The following is a 14,627-nucleotide window of genomic DNA, read 5'->3' as shown; positions in this document are numbered from 1 at the left end:
GCAGATGTAAAAGGGAAGAGTTTGTTAACCCTGGATTTTGATTGTTTCTCACAATCTAATAAGGGTGTGTCTCTATACATAAGTAACCACAATCCAAAGTAGATTATAAACGGTGTAATCTAAATTATAATGAGAGAGTGTGAAATGAATAACATGTATTTGTGTTAGAATGAATAAAGATGGCATAGAGATAAGATGATGACAGGTTTTAAATTACTGTGGGACTTGGAGGTTGAAGGCCTTTCCAGGTAGAGGTGACACTCACAGTAAAGGAGGGGCAGGCAAATGCAGGGTTGGATCCGCAGCCATGTCATCTGGTGCGGCCTGAAGGCTGTGCATGTCTGTGTGTGTATGTGATGGTGTTGGTGATGTCATGTATGTGACGGAGAAGATGGAAAAAAGGAGGAACAGTTTGCTGGGTCCTCTAAAGACAGCCACTAGTGAGTTCAGAGTAAGGAAAAAATTGTTCATGTCATGCAACACCATATTGTAGCTACCATTAAGTCTAGATATTTTGTCTATTTTGTTTACAATTATATCTGTGGCTGGAACGGTGCCTGAAACGTAGTTAATACTGGATAAATATTTGAGTGAAACACTAGTACTCTGAGGATGACAAACACAGGTCATGCCTTGTGAAACTGTTCAACTCCTATTTTGTTTACGTTTTCCCTACCAAAGAATCCACATTCAAACTAGAAAAAAACTTGAACAGTGATGAATAAAGGGTACCTGGCTGGGTGCAGTGGCTCATGCCTGTAATCCTAGCTCTTTGGGAGGCCATGGCCAGCCTGTGCAACATGGCAAGACTCCTTCTCTACAAAAATACAAACTTTGCCCAAGCATGGTGGTGTACACCTGGAGTCCCAGCTACTCTGAAGGCTGAGCTGTGATTGTGCCACTGCCCTCCAGCCTGAGAGATAGAGTGAGACCCCATCCTAAAAATAAGTAAATAAATAAATAAAAGATATTTAAGGCTAAGGCAGTAAAATGACGTCTATATTCTTGGAATAATTTCAATATTTTGGGCTACTGAGATATAACATATTTGGATACTGAAATAATTTCAGATGTAGTTTTACAACTATTATGAATTTTTTTTTGAGAACTCATGGGAAATAGCAAAGGTGACAGGAAAATATATTGGATGACATTGGTCCAACTCTTGGAAAGCAAATTCTACCAAGCAGTATACTAGATGTTGGTTGCTGGCTAGATCCTAGAACAATTGTAGATTGTTATTAATTAGATTATGTATAAGCACTTGGGGGGTTACTTTTAGTTAGGTTGTACCACTCCTAGCTGGAAGGTGGCTGGGGAAAGCTGCCATGGATAAGAGATGGGTCATAGATGTAAGTGTATTCTAGCTATGTGTTTTGAGAACAGCACAGCAGCAGTAAAATCAGCATGGTGTGTAGTCATTGGAATGAGGTGAGCCTTCTTGACCAATAGTAATAGATCAATCACTAAGACAGTGGTCAGGTTGTAAATGAGCTAAATTCTACAAACATAGATGATAACTGTAAAAGTAAAGGATAATGTGTAGTTGAAAATTACCTTGGAACTGTAGACTGGCAGATGGATATATACATAGTAGAAAATTACAGAAGCTCTAGTCAGATCAATTTAAATGAGTTCCTAATATAGCTTCTAATATGTAACCCAGGCCACCAAAGTCTCCATTGTAGATAGTTATTGTGAATTTCAAGCTAGTTAGTGCTTGGAAAGCTCTGAGAGCAATGCCTGATACAAAGTAAGAATTTTTTTTTTCCATTATTATTAGTACAATAAAATTAAACATCTTCAAATCAAATGTTTATACAAATTCAGTTGTAATTAGAAAACAACCACCATCTTACATTTTATGAATTAAAAATTGAGAATGAGCAACAGTGCAAATATGTTTGATTTCTATAATTCATTCATACCTTCAGGCAACAAACATTCAGTGAATACTTTCTATCTGCTAGCATTACCCTACATGCTAGAGATGGAAAGATAATTATGGCACTGTATTCTTAAAGAGCTCTTTATTCTTAAAGAGCTTAATCTAGGGTAGGATCTTATAACTCTAGCATCTATAACACCTAAAAAATTTATTACATATGTCTGATTCATAACTATCTCTGTTAGATCATAAGTTTCTTGAGGGACAAACTGCTTCATTTCCATTTTTACATCTCTAATGCCTGGAACACAGTGTGTTTCCTAATATATGCTCCGTATATGAATGCTGACATCTGATCACCTCAAAACGGACTCCTTGAAATGCAAAATGTGACACAGCAAACTTTTTTTTTTAATGCATAGCTGAGCTTACAAGACAGAAAGAAATGCTCTAGTTGTCAAGATCAAAGATGGACTGAAAACCATAGCTGTGAACCCCTGAGGTGATGCTGCAGCTACTCTGGCTGATGGTTTTGGTCCCCACAACACAGGGCTTGAGCTTTAATGCCATGAGACCCAAGAGTGAACTACTACAGGATGAACTTCATAAAAAAGAAAACTGAATCCAGTGAAATGATTCCTGGACAAGAAACAATTGTGAGCCAAGAAATTGGCAAAGATAGGTATATATAAATAAGCATTGACTATGGGACAAAAAAGCAAAGTTAAATAAAATATGGACACAGATAATGTGTAAGATGGTAGAAAAAGCGTGTTCTGGAAGGAGAGGGAGATAATCATCAAATTAAGACTTTGTTAGGTCAAGGATGCAAACTAAAATTTAAAGGTAACCTTTAATAAATAGATTATATGATTTTCAATCCAGTAAAGGGCAAAAAAATGATTAAGGAAAACCCAATAATTAATAGAAGGTAGAAAAAAAGGAAAAAAGAAAAAATACATGGTAAATTGCAAACACTAAATAAGATGATAGAAATAAATCTCAATCACAATTTTTAAATAAAATGAGTACAGATGGCTTACATTTGCAATTAAAAGTAGAGATTTTCAGATTGGATTTCAAAAATCTAGGGTAGGTTTATTTAAAGACACATACTTAGAAAAAAAACAGCTCAGAGAAGTTGGGAAAAAGTGGGAAAAGATTACTAAATTAAAAGGAAGTTGATAAATCTATATTAATATCAGAAAACTGTATGCGTTGACATTTATATAATTAGGTTGGTGCAAAAGTAATTGTGGTTTATGTCATTACCTTCAATGGCAAAAACAGCAATTACTTTTGCACTAACCTAATATATTTATATAATAAACACATATAAAATGTTATAAGGTAAATTTTACTGCAAGCCTATGCAAATTACACCTGAAATATAAATAAATATTCACTATAGAGGAATTCCCATTTTTCAGAGTAAAGGTCATGAACTTTATTGGATTTAGAGTCCGAGTATGAATTTTAGTGGATTATACTAATACTTAATAGTAAACAGACAATAATAATAATTTATATCATCTTCCAGCTACTCTGTAAGTACATTTTATAATTTAAACTTTATCTTCTGAGTCACTCTTACTATTCCTACTTGAAAGATGAAGAAATTGAAGCTGATGGAAATTAAGAGATTTGCTCAATGACATGAGCCAACGTGAGACTCAGATCTACGCCTGTCTGACTTCCCAGTAGCGCTTTTAGTCGTGATGCTCCTGTGGCCTTGGTTTGTGTAGAAACTTCTTGATAGATGTGAGAAGAACCTGGGGACAGGTGAGAGCCACTCAGAGTGGAAGTGAAGATCTCCACCCTATTTGGCTAAGTGTTCACCAATGCGCCATCCAAGCAGTGTAGAAGGACCTGGGGAAGAAGGACCTGTCTGTCTTACAGTTCATTATTATGGTTGGGAACTCAGAAAGCTGTAGCCTTGGAGGCAGTGGGTACCTCCATGAGTTATGGAAATAGCCAGTGCTTGCAGTAAATTCAATTTGTTCTGAAACATCCCTGCTATTCCTAGGGCCACACCCATAATTGCCCTCTGTGTAAGGGTGAGTGGACAAGGGACCAAGTGAGTACCGGGACACAGTACTACATGTTCCCAGGAAGAATAGATGCATTTTTCTGATTTCCCACAGAGGCTGAATGGGCTAGTTGCATTTCTGGCTGTTGCTTTTTCCCTTGGAGCCCAAGCTCTAGAGAGCTACCTGAATGCTAGTCCTTCCACACGTTGACTTTTTAGAGTTCTATAAAGGCCTTTTGGAAGATTTTTTCTCAGCAGGATGCCTAGAGAAGTCTCCTTCAGTTGCAATATCTTAAAAATGGATGTCTTCTGATTGGCATAAATTCATTCAGGCCCTTCTGGAATTTCCATTGCAAATGTCTAACATGCTTGAAATTATGGCTGCCTCAGACAGCAGTGAGTGCTGCTGCAAGCATCTTGACCATCAGTCACTGGACAGAGGGAGGGAGTTTTAAAGGCCTTGTGCATCTGGCCTCTCCTGACCCCATTTTTCAGGCAGGAATCTAACATGAACCACACCACTGACACATGGGAGCTCTTTCAGCATTTCAATTTCTAACGTTGAACTTGCCTAGTTTCGCACTGAGCCCACACCCAACACTTCTCTGTCATTCCACTTCATTTGGTATATAATGCTCATTTTACTTACATGTAGTTGGCTTCATAATTTATTTGAGTTGGTGGGTGATATGGTTTGACTGTGTCCCCACCCAAATCTCATCTTGAATTGTAGCTCCCATAATACCCCTGTGTTGTGGGAGGGACCCAATGGGAGATAATTGAATCATGGGGGCAGTTTCCCTCATCTTGTTCTCATGGTAGTGAATACGTCTCGTGAGATCTGATGGTTCTGTAAGTGGAAACCCCTTTCACTTGGCTCTCATTCTCTTCCCTTGTCTGCCACCATGTGAGACGTGCCTTCAGCCTTCCACCATGATTGTGAGGCCTCCCCAGCCACGTGGAACTGTGAGCCCATTAAACCTTTCTTTTGTAGATTGCCCAGTATGTCTTTATCAGCAGCGTGAAAACAGAGTAATACAGTTGGAGCAGGGAGGATAACTGCATTTATGAATTTAGCAAATATTTATTGGGCGCTTTTTTTATGCCTGGCACTCCTCAGGGTCCTGGGGATACAATGGCAAGTCCAGTAGTCAAGTTCTCACTGAGCTTATCTTCCAGTGGATAGCTACAGAAAACAAATATGTGCTGTATGAGCTGGTGATAAATGCTATGTAGGAAAAAAGGTAGGGTAAAGCAGACAGAGAGCTGCTGGGATGAGGGATGCTGTTTCATACTGGGCATTCAGGGATGCTTTTCTGGCATTTGGTGGAGAGAGAGAGATGTAGGAGATCCAGCCATGTGGAATCTGGGGAAATAGCATTTCAAGCAGAGACAAAAGAAATACCAAGGTGCTAAGGCAGGAGCCTGCCTGACATTTCTGAGGAAAGACAGGAAGGCTAGCGTGGCTGAAAGACGAAGGCTGGAACAGTAGAGACTGAGGTTTAAGAAGGAGTCAAGACACGCAAGTTCTGTAAGACCATGGGAAGAGACCTGGTGTAACACAGCCATTTCAGCATGTTGGTTTCTGACTTTGACCTTGTTTTCAAGGTCAATTTCCACAAACCTTAATTTCTTCATCTTTGATTTTCATCCTTTAATGAAATTCAAAGCCACCGGAGTATTTGAGAAGTGGAGAAACAAGACCTGACTTCATTCTAGAAGATTCCTCTGGCAATAGTTCAGCAATGTTTCTATCCACCACTGGATGAAACAGACTGTTTTTCACAGAGGAGGTTCATTAAATAAACACATTAAATTAAATGGGAAGAATAATTTTCTAGGATCATTTCTATGCACCCTTATTCTGGATTTAGCAGCAACATGTGCACTGATATTTAAAATGACTCCAAATACTTACTATTGATATAAAACAAGTAGTAAATACATAAACCAGAATAATGCAGTCTGATCCTTTCCATCTTTAGTCCTTAGTTCCTTATGTATAATGCAAACTGTCCTGGAAGAGGGTACGATGTGTTTCAGCTAAATAAAATGTATGGCATCAAATTATGAAGGTTTATGCTCAGTTATTTTTAAAAGAAGAGACTGTTAAAATCTGGGGTGAATCATAATTGAATTAAAGACTAAAAGATGAAACTTCAACATATGCTTGAAAACAAATAAAATCTTAGCTATCAGTGGCCATCAGTTTTAGAAATAGTGATTGTTCATAGTCATATCCAATTTGAAATCTAAATGGAAAATTATTTCTTTTCCTATTTGCTTGCATCAGGATGAAATATCAGAATACCAAAACATTTCCTGTCCTTTTTTAAAAAACTTTTTGATAATGTTTTATTTCTGTACACTTAGGAAGTTTATTGGAATGAGAAGTGAAATATGTGTGACCCCAAACATTTGTTAGTAAGATTATGATGATGCTTTTGTTGAGCTGAAGTTGAAAGGTATTATCTTTTGGTGGCAGAAAATTTTCTTCCACATTTTCCTATTTTCTGAAAATTTTTTCTTTCAATTAATTTAGTTCTACATATTTTGGTTTGCACATTTGAATATTTAACTATATTATGGTATAGATGCAGTCAGAAGATTAATGAAAAGGGCAGTTGTAGAGATCCAGCTATCTAGTGTTCCTCTGAGAAGTAAATTTTAAAACAAGAAATATTCAATTAGATTTCAAGATTGTGAAAAAAACACGCTGCCAATGAACTGTGAAAGTGCAAACAACAAACTATTGGAGCCCAGAGGAAAGAGAGAAGGTTGCAAAATTGCTGACTGTGCTAAAAAGAGCCAAAAAGATTAAGGCAAAAAAAAAGTTTTTTCAAATATATTGAAAAAAGAGTTACACCAGAAAGTAGGACTGAAAATAAATAGGGAGGGAGAAATCCGTGTTACTGAAAGTGGCTCAAGACTGAACTGCTTTTAAAAATCTGTGTCTAACAAGGCAAACATACTTTGGGCAATTGGGACATAATGAAGACCTGGTTTATTAGAAAATGATTTCGGCAGCTGATGGCGTTTCTGCATACTAATGGGCAGGACTTAGAATTTTCAAACATGCCTGCTGCTACCTGTACTAAAATGTCTATAAAGTAATTTGCCATCTAAGCTGCTACCTTTACCCAGGAGTGAAGCCTGATTATGCCTTCATTGCCTTCAGCTCCCGACGACTCCCATGAAATTGAAAAATCAGGTAGAATGTATGAAGTCTCAAAGGACTGATAAGAAAACTGGACAACCAAGGCTGTGAGTTTTAACCCTATTGTTGTCATTGACTTCCTCAGGGTCACCTTAGCCTTTGCACACTTCTATTTCTAATGCATGATGATTAAACTCCCCTAGCAAAAATATGTGGCTCAAGAGAGTTTAGCATGTGTCATAAACTGTTTGTGAAATACACAGTTAGGAAGAGAATGGGGTCAAGTCAGTAAGAATTAAGTTATTGAGTTCAATCAACCCATAAAGGCAGTGTAGCTAAGTAGCTAGGTACAGTCTATGTAGACAAACTACCTTGATTTGAACCCATCTTATTGTTTTCTAGCTGTGTAACCCAGGGCAAATGACTTAACTGCTCTGATTCTTCATTCATAAAATTAGACTTATCTATTGTAAGGGATACGTAAGACAAGACACGTAGTGCTCCATAATGCCAGTTACAGTTATGAGAGAAAAATCTTCTTAGACTCAAAGAAAAAATGAGAAATCCTAAGGCCAAATTTGCACACATGAGAAGAAAGTGAACTTACAAAATTTGGGCTCTAAAACATATTTTAAGAACATAGTAACTAAATAGAAGTTCAATCAATGTCATCTCAATAATGAGTTTTGCACAGCTTGCCATATGTCTACAGCCCTCAAAAGTAAAGATTAAGTACTGAACTCTGCCTTATCATTCAGAAGGATAACTGGAAGAGTAATGAGACTGAAAAGTTGAAATCGTGTTTGGTGACTATAAGATGGACTGTGAACTCATAAACTTCACAGAGATCTTGAGAAGCCATCTAGTTGAGTCTTAATGTAATCCATATTGAAGACATTAAAGGCTGTGTATCTGTCTTCCCCACACTTCACACTCATGAAGATAGTACTGAATGCTTCCACGATGATCAATTTACTTGCTCAAGGGCACCATAGTTAGGGATGGAGGGGAGGCAATGGACCCAGGTCCCCAGCTCTCCATTGGTCATGCCTTATATACTCTGTGGTTGGGGAACCTCTTAAGAGATGCAAAAAATAGGAGTCCTTGCCACTGAGAACAGAAGCTTTTGGTAGCCCAAGAACTCAAGGGGCTAGCCTGAGAGCTCTAGGGACCAGCAAAACTTAGACAAAATGCTATAGACTAACAAAATCAGACCAAACAATCACTGAGCTTTTAACCAAATGCTAGATAGTGAGAGAGGGCCTAGAGATATGATGGGGGTGTAAGAAAATTTCTGTCTCAGGGCAATCTCAAGGTCTGAAATGATAGTGTGCCAGAATTGAGACCAGGAACACTTATTCATTCACTCAACTTGTATTTATTAAAGTTCTACATGCCAGGCGCTGCTCTAGCTACCCAGAAGTGGAATAAAACAAAATATGGGTCCCTGCCCTTATGAAGTTTGCTTTCCATTGATAGTGGATGGATGGGAAGACATCAGGGGATAAACAATAATGTGATTACCTCAATTGTACCTGTAGGATTTTATGGTATTTTAACACATAGAGGTGACTGAATGATGATGTGGAGAGGCTAAAGCCATTGAAATAAGAATTTATGGCCAGGTATGGTGGCTGACACCTTTTATCTCAGCACTTTTGGAGGCCAAGATGGAAGGATGGCTTGAGCCCAGGAGTTTGAGAACAGCCTGGACAAGACCCCCATCTCTACAAGAAAATATTTAAAAACAAAACATTAGTTTCATAAGATAATGGATGCCTGTAGCTCCAGCTATATAGCAGGCTGAGGCAGGACAATTGCTTGAGCCCACGAGGTCCAGGTTACAGTGAGCTGTGATCACATCACTCCACTCCAACCTGGCTGACAGACTGTAACTCTGTCTCCAAAGATTTAAAAAATGTGGCCCTTCAAGAGGAGAGTGCATGTCACACCATGAAGGGCCACATTGGGAAGTATTGGTGTGGAGCACGAGGCAGAAAGGAGTGGCAAAGTTACTGTTTTTATTGTGTTTTTTGTGAGAAAGGCAAGACATTCTGGAGTGCAGAATTGCTTTAGGATTGGTTAGTACGAATGATTCTGGTGGGTTTTGGGGCAAAGGGTTTCTTCCTTATTGTCTGGTACATGTTGATTTAGAGCAAGGAGATTTTTGGATTGGTGTGTGAGTTTGATGAAGGAGATTGTTAGGAATTTGGAATGGCTGGTTTACCTATGAAGGCAGGATCTGGAGAGCCCTTTGCTATTTCTAAAAATCGATTAGCCCTGGTAGGCACAGTCTTTCCCCAGTTAGCAAGGCTGCAAATGCCACAGCATCAAGAATATGGAAAATAAGAAAATATGGTAAATACAATTGGATCTGCGACTGGAAGCCAAATAGACAAATATGGAAACTAAGAAAGCATAGTTAGAACAATGATAAATAAGCAATTCTCTAGTGTGTTATGAGGTGGGGCAAATGAAAAAAATAGAGGTAGACATGGGTCTTAGGGAGTGCTGGTGGGTGGGGTATGAAGAGACTGCAGCATTAAATAGTATGGTTAGGGGTAGGTCTCAATGAGAAGACGAGTGGTGAGGAAGGACTTGAGCCAAGGCTTGCCTCCACATAAAGATTCTAATATTTTAGAATTCTAGCAAGACACAGAAAATTAACACATCAATGAATAGGATGCTTTCTTTCATTCATTTATTCATTCACTCAGTCATTCTGTTGGTTGGTTGATAGTTAGTTAGATATTAAAGAAATATTTATCAAGCACCCAATAGGCCAGGGACCAAATAGATGTTTGGGTTACAATGGTGAACATTGTTGACACAGACTCTACCATCATGTAGCTTATCAGTTAGTTGGGGAGACAGATGTTGACCTAATGGACACACACATAAATACAAGCACACCTTGTTTTGTTGTGCTTCATTTTTGTTGCACTTTGCAGATATGAAATCTTTTACAAATTGAAGATTTGTGGCAGTTGTGCATTGAGCAAGTTGATTGGTGTCATTTTTCCACAGCATGTATTCCCTTTGTGTCTCTGTGTCACATTTTGGTAATTCTCACAATATTTCAAACTTTTTCATTATTTTTATATTTGTTATGGTGATATGTGTATAGTACTCTTTGATGTTATTATTGTAATTGTTTTGGGGTGCCAGAAACTGAACTCATGTAAGATAGTGAAATTAATAAATGTGTATGTTCAGGCTCGTCCACTGACCAGTCATTCTCTCATCTCTCTTTCTCACCTCAGACCTCCCTATTCCCTGAGACACAATCATATTAAAATTAGGTCAATTAAAAACCTTAAAATGATCTCTAGGTCTTCCAGTGAAAGAAAGAGTTTCAAGTATCTCACCTTAAATCAAAAGTGAAAACTTATTAAACTTAGTGAGAAAGGCATGTTGAGCCCAAGATTGGCAAAAAGCTAGGACACTTGCACCAAACAGCTAAGTTGTGAATGCAGAGGAAATTAAAAGTGCCACTCCTATGAAATATGGATTATAAAAAAGTGAAGCAGCTTTATTGCTGATGTGAAGAAAGTTTTAGTGGTCTAGACAGACGATCAAACCAGCCACAACATTCATTTAAGCCAAAGCCTAATCTAGAGCAAGGGTTTGACTCTCTTCAATTCTTTGAAGGCTGATAAAGGTGAAGAGGCTACAAAAGAGAAGTCTGAAACCAGCAGAGTTTGGCTCACGAGGTTTATGGAAAGAAGCCGTCTCCAAACGAAAAAAGTGCAAGGTGAAGCAGCAAGCGTTGATGGAGAAGCTGCAGCACCTTATCCAGAGCATTTAGCCAAGATAGTTGATGATGATGGCTACACTATACAAAAGATTTTCAATGTGGATGGAACAGCCTTCTACTGGAAGAATTATGGAGCAAGTAACTACAGTTGTGGTGGAAATTGCAAGAGAAATAGAATTAGAAGTGGAGCTTGAAGTTGTAACTGAATTACCACAATCTCACAATAAAACTTTAATGGATTAAGAATTGCCTCTATGGAAGAGCGAAAAAGTGGTTTCTTAAAATGAAATCTACTCCTGGTGATGATGCCATGAACATTGTTGAAATGACAATAAAGGATTTTGAATATGACTATAAATTTAATTGATAAAGCAGCAGCAGGGTTGGAAAAGACTGACTCTAACCTTGAAAGAATTTCTACTGTGGGTAAAATGCTATCAAACAGCATCACATACTACAGAGAAATTTTTAATGAAAGGAAGAGTCAATTGATATAGCCAACTTCACTGTTGCCTTATTTTAAGAATTAGCCATGACCACCTCAGCCTTCAGCACCTACCACACTGATCCATCAGTAGCCATCAAAATTTAGGCAAGACCCTCTACAAGCAAAAAACAAAACGAAACAAAACCCTTACTAAAGGCTTAGACAATTGTTAGTATTTTTAAGCAATGAAGTCTTTTAAAATTATATGTAAATTGTTTTTTGTTAGTCATAACGCTATTGCACACTTTGTAGACTACAGAATAGTGTAAACACAACTCTTACATGAACTAGAAAACCAAAAAATGTGTGTGACTCACTTTATTATAATACTTGCTTTATTTCAGTTATCTGGAACTGAACTGTAGTATCTCAGAGGTATTCCTGTATTTAATTGGGACTGGCAAATAGCTACACAGTGTTAAGAAAGCCCGTAATAAGGGTATTTGATTTAGCTAAGGAAGTCAGGGAAGGGACCATTGAGATTTGAAGAATAACTAGGTGTTGACAAGTCATAGGAGGGACAGAAGATCATCTTTGTAGAAGAAATAGCTTGTGGAAAATCCGTGAGATAGAAGTTTAAGGGGTAGGAGGCAAATGGAGAGACCCATGTGGCATGGTGCAGATGAGGTTGAAGGTTTGTGTTGGGGGAAGGTAGTGACAAAGTAGGGCCTTTTACACCTCATGAAGCAGTTATGCATTTTACAGAGAGCAATGGACAGTGGAGGAAGAGCTTTAAGCTGAGGTATCACTTGACCTTCCTTGGCTTTGAGAATGGGTATAGGTAGAACATTGAGAAGGCCAGAGTCTAGGTGGGAGATGGAGATTGCTTGGATCAAGAGGGTTGTGGTGCAGAGAAAGAAGAAGAAAAATGGCCTCGATGATGCATTTGACATGAGTGAGGAAAAATAAGTTACCAGTTATGAATTCTGCATCTCTGGCTTGTGAGTATGGGACGATGTACTTCCATTCATTGAGAAGGGGAACATGGGAAGAGAATCAGGTGTTTTGAGAAGGTCATGGAATTGATTTTGGACATAACATTGTTGAGATTCCTTTGATACATGTGTGTGAAGAGTTCATGGAGGCAGTTAGTTGTATGAGTCAGATCTTCTGAGGAGAGATGTAGCCTCAAGAAGCATGGATACACCAAGAGTATCTCTCCCCTGTAGAAACGGATTAAAACTCCTTTTCCAGATCCAGACTCTGAGCCAGCCATGCCAACACAGGAAACCCCACTGAATCCCAGGCTTTTTGACTACTACCTGAAATATCCCATTGTTTGCAAGTTGGCCATTGAAAAGACCCCTCTCTATCAATGCAGGCAGGGACAAAGGCTGGGGGTCTTAGAATGAACCTTCATTTCTCTTATCTGAAGGCCATTCTGGAATGAGGACTGTTTTTTCTTCCCCACGATGAAGTAGTAATGTGCCCCTTGAACATTCTCAGCTTCTTGATCTGTTAAGATGTTCATTGTTTGCCTCTCTGCTTCCTACCAGGGGACAATATATGTTCGACATTAAAACAACTAAAACATAGCCTTTGTAGACAGACAATATCTGGCTGAAGTCTCAATCTGAGATGAATTTAACTACTTGAAGTTTCAATTTCTTCATTAATAAGAGGGAAGTTATCATATTCACCTAATAGTTTTGTTTTGAGGATTAAAGAAGATAATGCTTTAGTACAGTGCTGCGGTGCCGAAACATGATATGTTTTTTTTTTCTTTCTTTCTTTCTTTCTTTCTTTCTTTCTTTCTTTCTTTCTTTCTTTCTTTCTTTCTTTCTTTCTTTCTTTCTTTCTTTCTTTCTTTCTTTTTCTTTCTTTCCTTCCTTCCTTTCTTCCTTTCTCTCTTTCTTTCTTCTTTCATCTCCTTTGCAGAAACTCTCACTAATTAGGTATGATTTTTTAAGGTAATAGAAGACACATATGGTATTGTTCCTTTGATCCAATTATCATTTCAAGCCAAAAATCCATTCAACCACTCCTATTGCCTGGTTATAAAATAGCTATTTTATTTCCTTTCTTACATCTGCCCATTCTTCATGAAACAGCCTTCAGGTAAGTGACATAGTCTTAAAAGCAGCCCACAAAAGTAAAGCAAAGCATAGCCTTCCTCTAAAATCTCTAGGCCCTGAATTTGGAATCAGAGCTCCCTGGCATTTAACTTTGTACAAATCACCTGACTAGTCCAAGGCTCATCAGTAAATAGGAATGAGAACACCTGTTCTAACCTCTGAGCCGTGTAGAGAGTATTCACTGGAAAAATGTAAGCTTTGTAATTTGTGAGGGTCTTGAATACCTACAAGCTGTTATTAGTCAATTTCCTTTTTAATAACTATATCAGGAATTTAAATCACACATACACACACACACACACAACAAATCAATGTAGTCACCATGCATATTGTATTAGGTTCATCCCTAATTGCCTGTATTGCTCTCCCTTTGGTCATTTCCTTCCGTTGCCTCTGCTGCAGACACAGATGAACTGATAGAACACAAGGATCTTCCTGGCACATACACACATGGACTCTCCCCAGCCAGAGTTTCCCATGAAAGCTTAACTACAAAGAAATTCAGAGAAGGAAGAGAATCTGAACTGTAATACCCTGTGTCTAGGCTAGATTTCTGATTAGCCATTACCTTATGCTGGTTATTTTCATCCTCATTTCTGGAGGCCTTGGGCTTATTCATTAGAATTTTCTCTAGCTATTCATTTTCCAAATGCAGCCATTTTTCTGGTATGATATTGCCTGTAAGTCAAAACAAGATAATGTTCACTATTACCAATACATTTTTTATTTCTTTTATTTTTTCCATTCAGCTTTTCCCGTGGGCTTAAAAAAAAAAAAAAACCCTTCCTGTTAATAATACTTTATATTTGGATGATACTTAACACACTCTCTCAGGTACAGCATATTGGTTAATTTGAACCTCAAAACAACCACCTATCTAATGTGGTATGTAAACCAGGAATGGCTATTAGCTACTTGGTTTTGTGAATGCAGAATCTCTGTTTTACTTCTTTGCCAGGTACTACTAGCAGAAAAGGGACTGGCATCCTCTTTGCTGACCTCAAAATAATGTTTTTAATTGGACATGACCCTGGGCTGGATACTTTCTCTCTCCTTGTTTCTCTTTCTTCATTTACAAACATGGGGTAGATTTGATCATTTCCAAAGTCCATTTATCTTTAAATTTGGGTTCTATGTCATAAAATATTTATTGTGCCCCTGTGTGTGGAGTACTGCTAATTCTAGAGCTATGAAAAGTCATAAGGCACCCTCACTGTCTTCTAATAGTTTATGA

General features: G+C 38.1%; 1 protein-coding gene across 4 annotated transcripts in view; it reads right to left on the bottom strand.

The window, feature by feature from the left end:
• The window catches only part of RFC3 (replication factor C subunit 3), a 739,896-nt gene that overhangs the window by 95,805 nt on the left and 629,464 nt on the right, over positions 1 to 14,627 (bottom strand). For 3 of the 4 annotated variants that reach the window (XR_012426813.1, XR_010582549.1, XR_010582550.2), the window contains exon 9: positions 13,962 to 14,071. The gene's annotated coding sequence lies outside the window, so the exon portion shown is untranslated. Of the gene's footprint in view, positions 1 to 10,228; positions 14,072 to 14,627 lie in introns of those variants that run through there. The other variant, XM_045376946.3, reaches the window with a different exon arrangement.

This window comes from Macaca fascicularis, chromosome 17 (assembly GCF_037993035.2).
Source record: "Macaca fascicularis isolate 582-1 chromosome 17, T2T-MFA8v1.1".
Lineage (NCBI taxonomy): Eukaryota > Metazoa > Chordata > Mammalia > Primates > Cercopithecidae > Macaca > Macaca fascicularis.
Note: the sequence above shows the minus strand (reverse complement) of the source record. Positions and strands in the feature narration are given on the sequence as shown.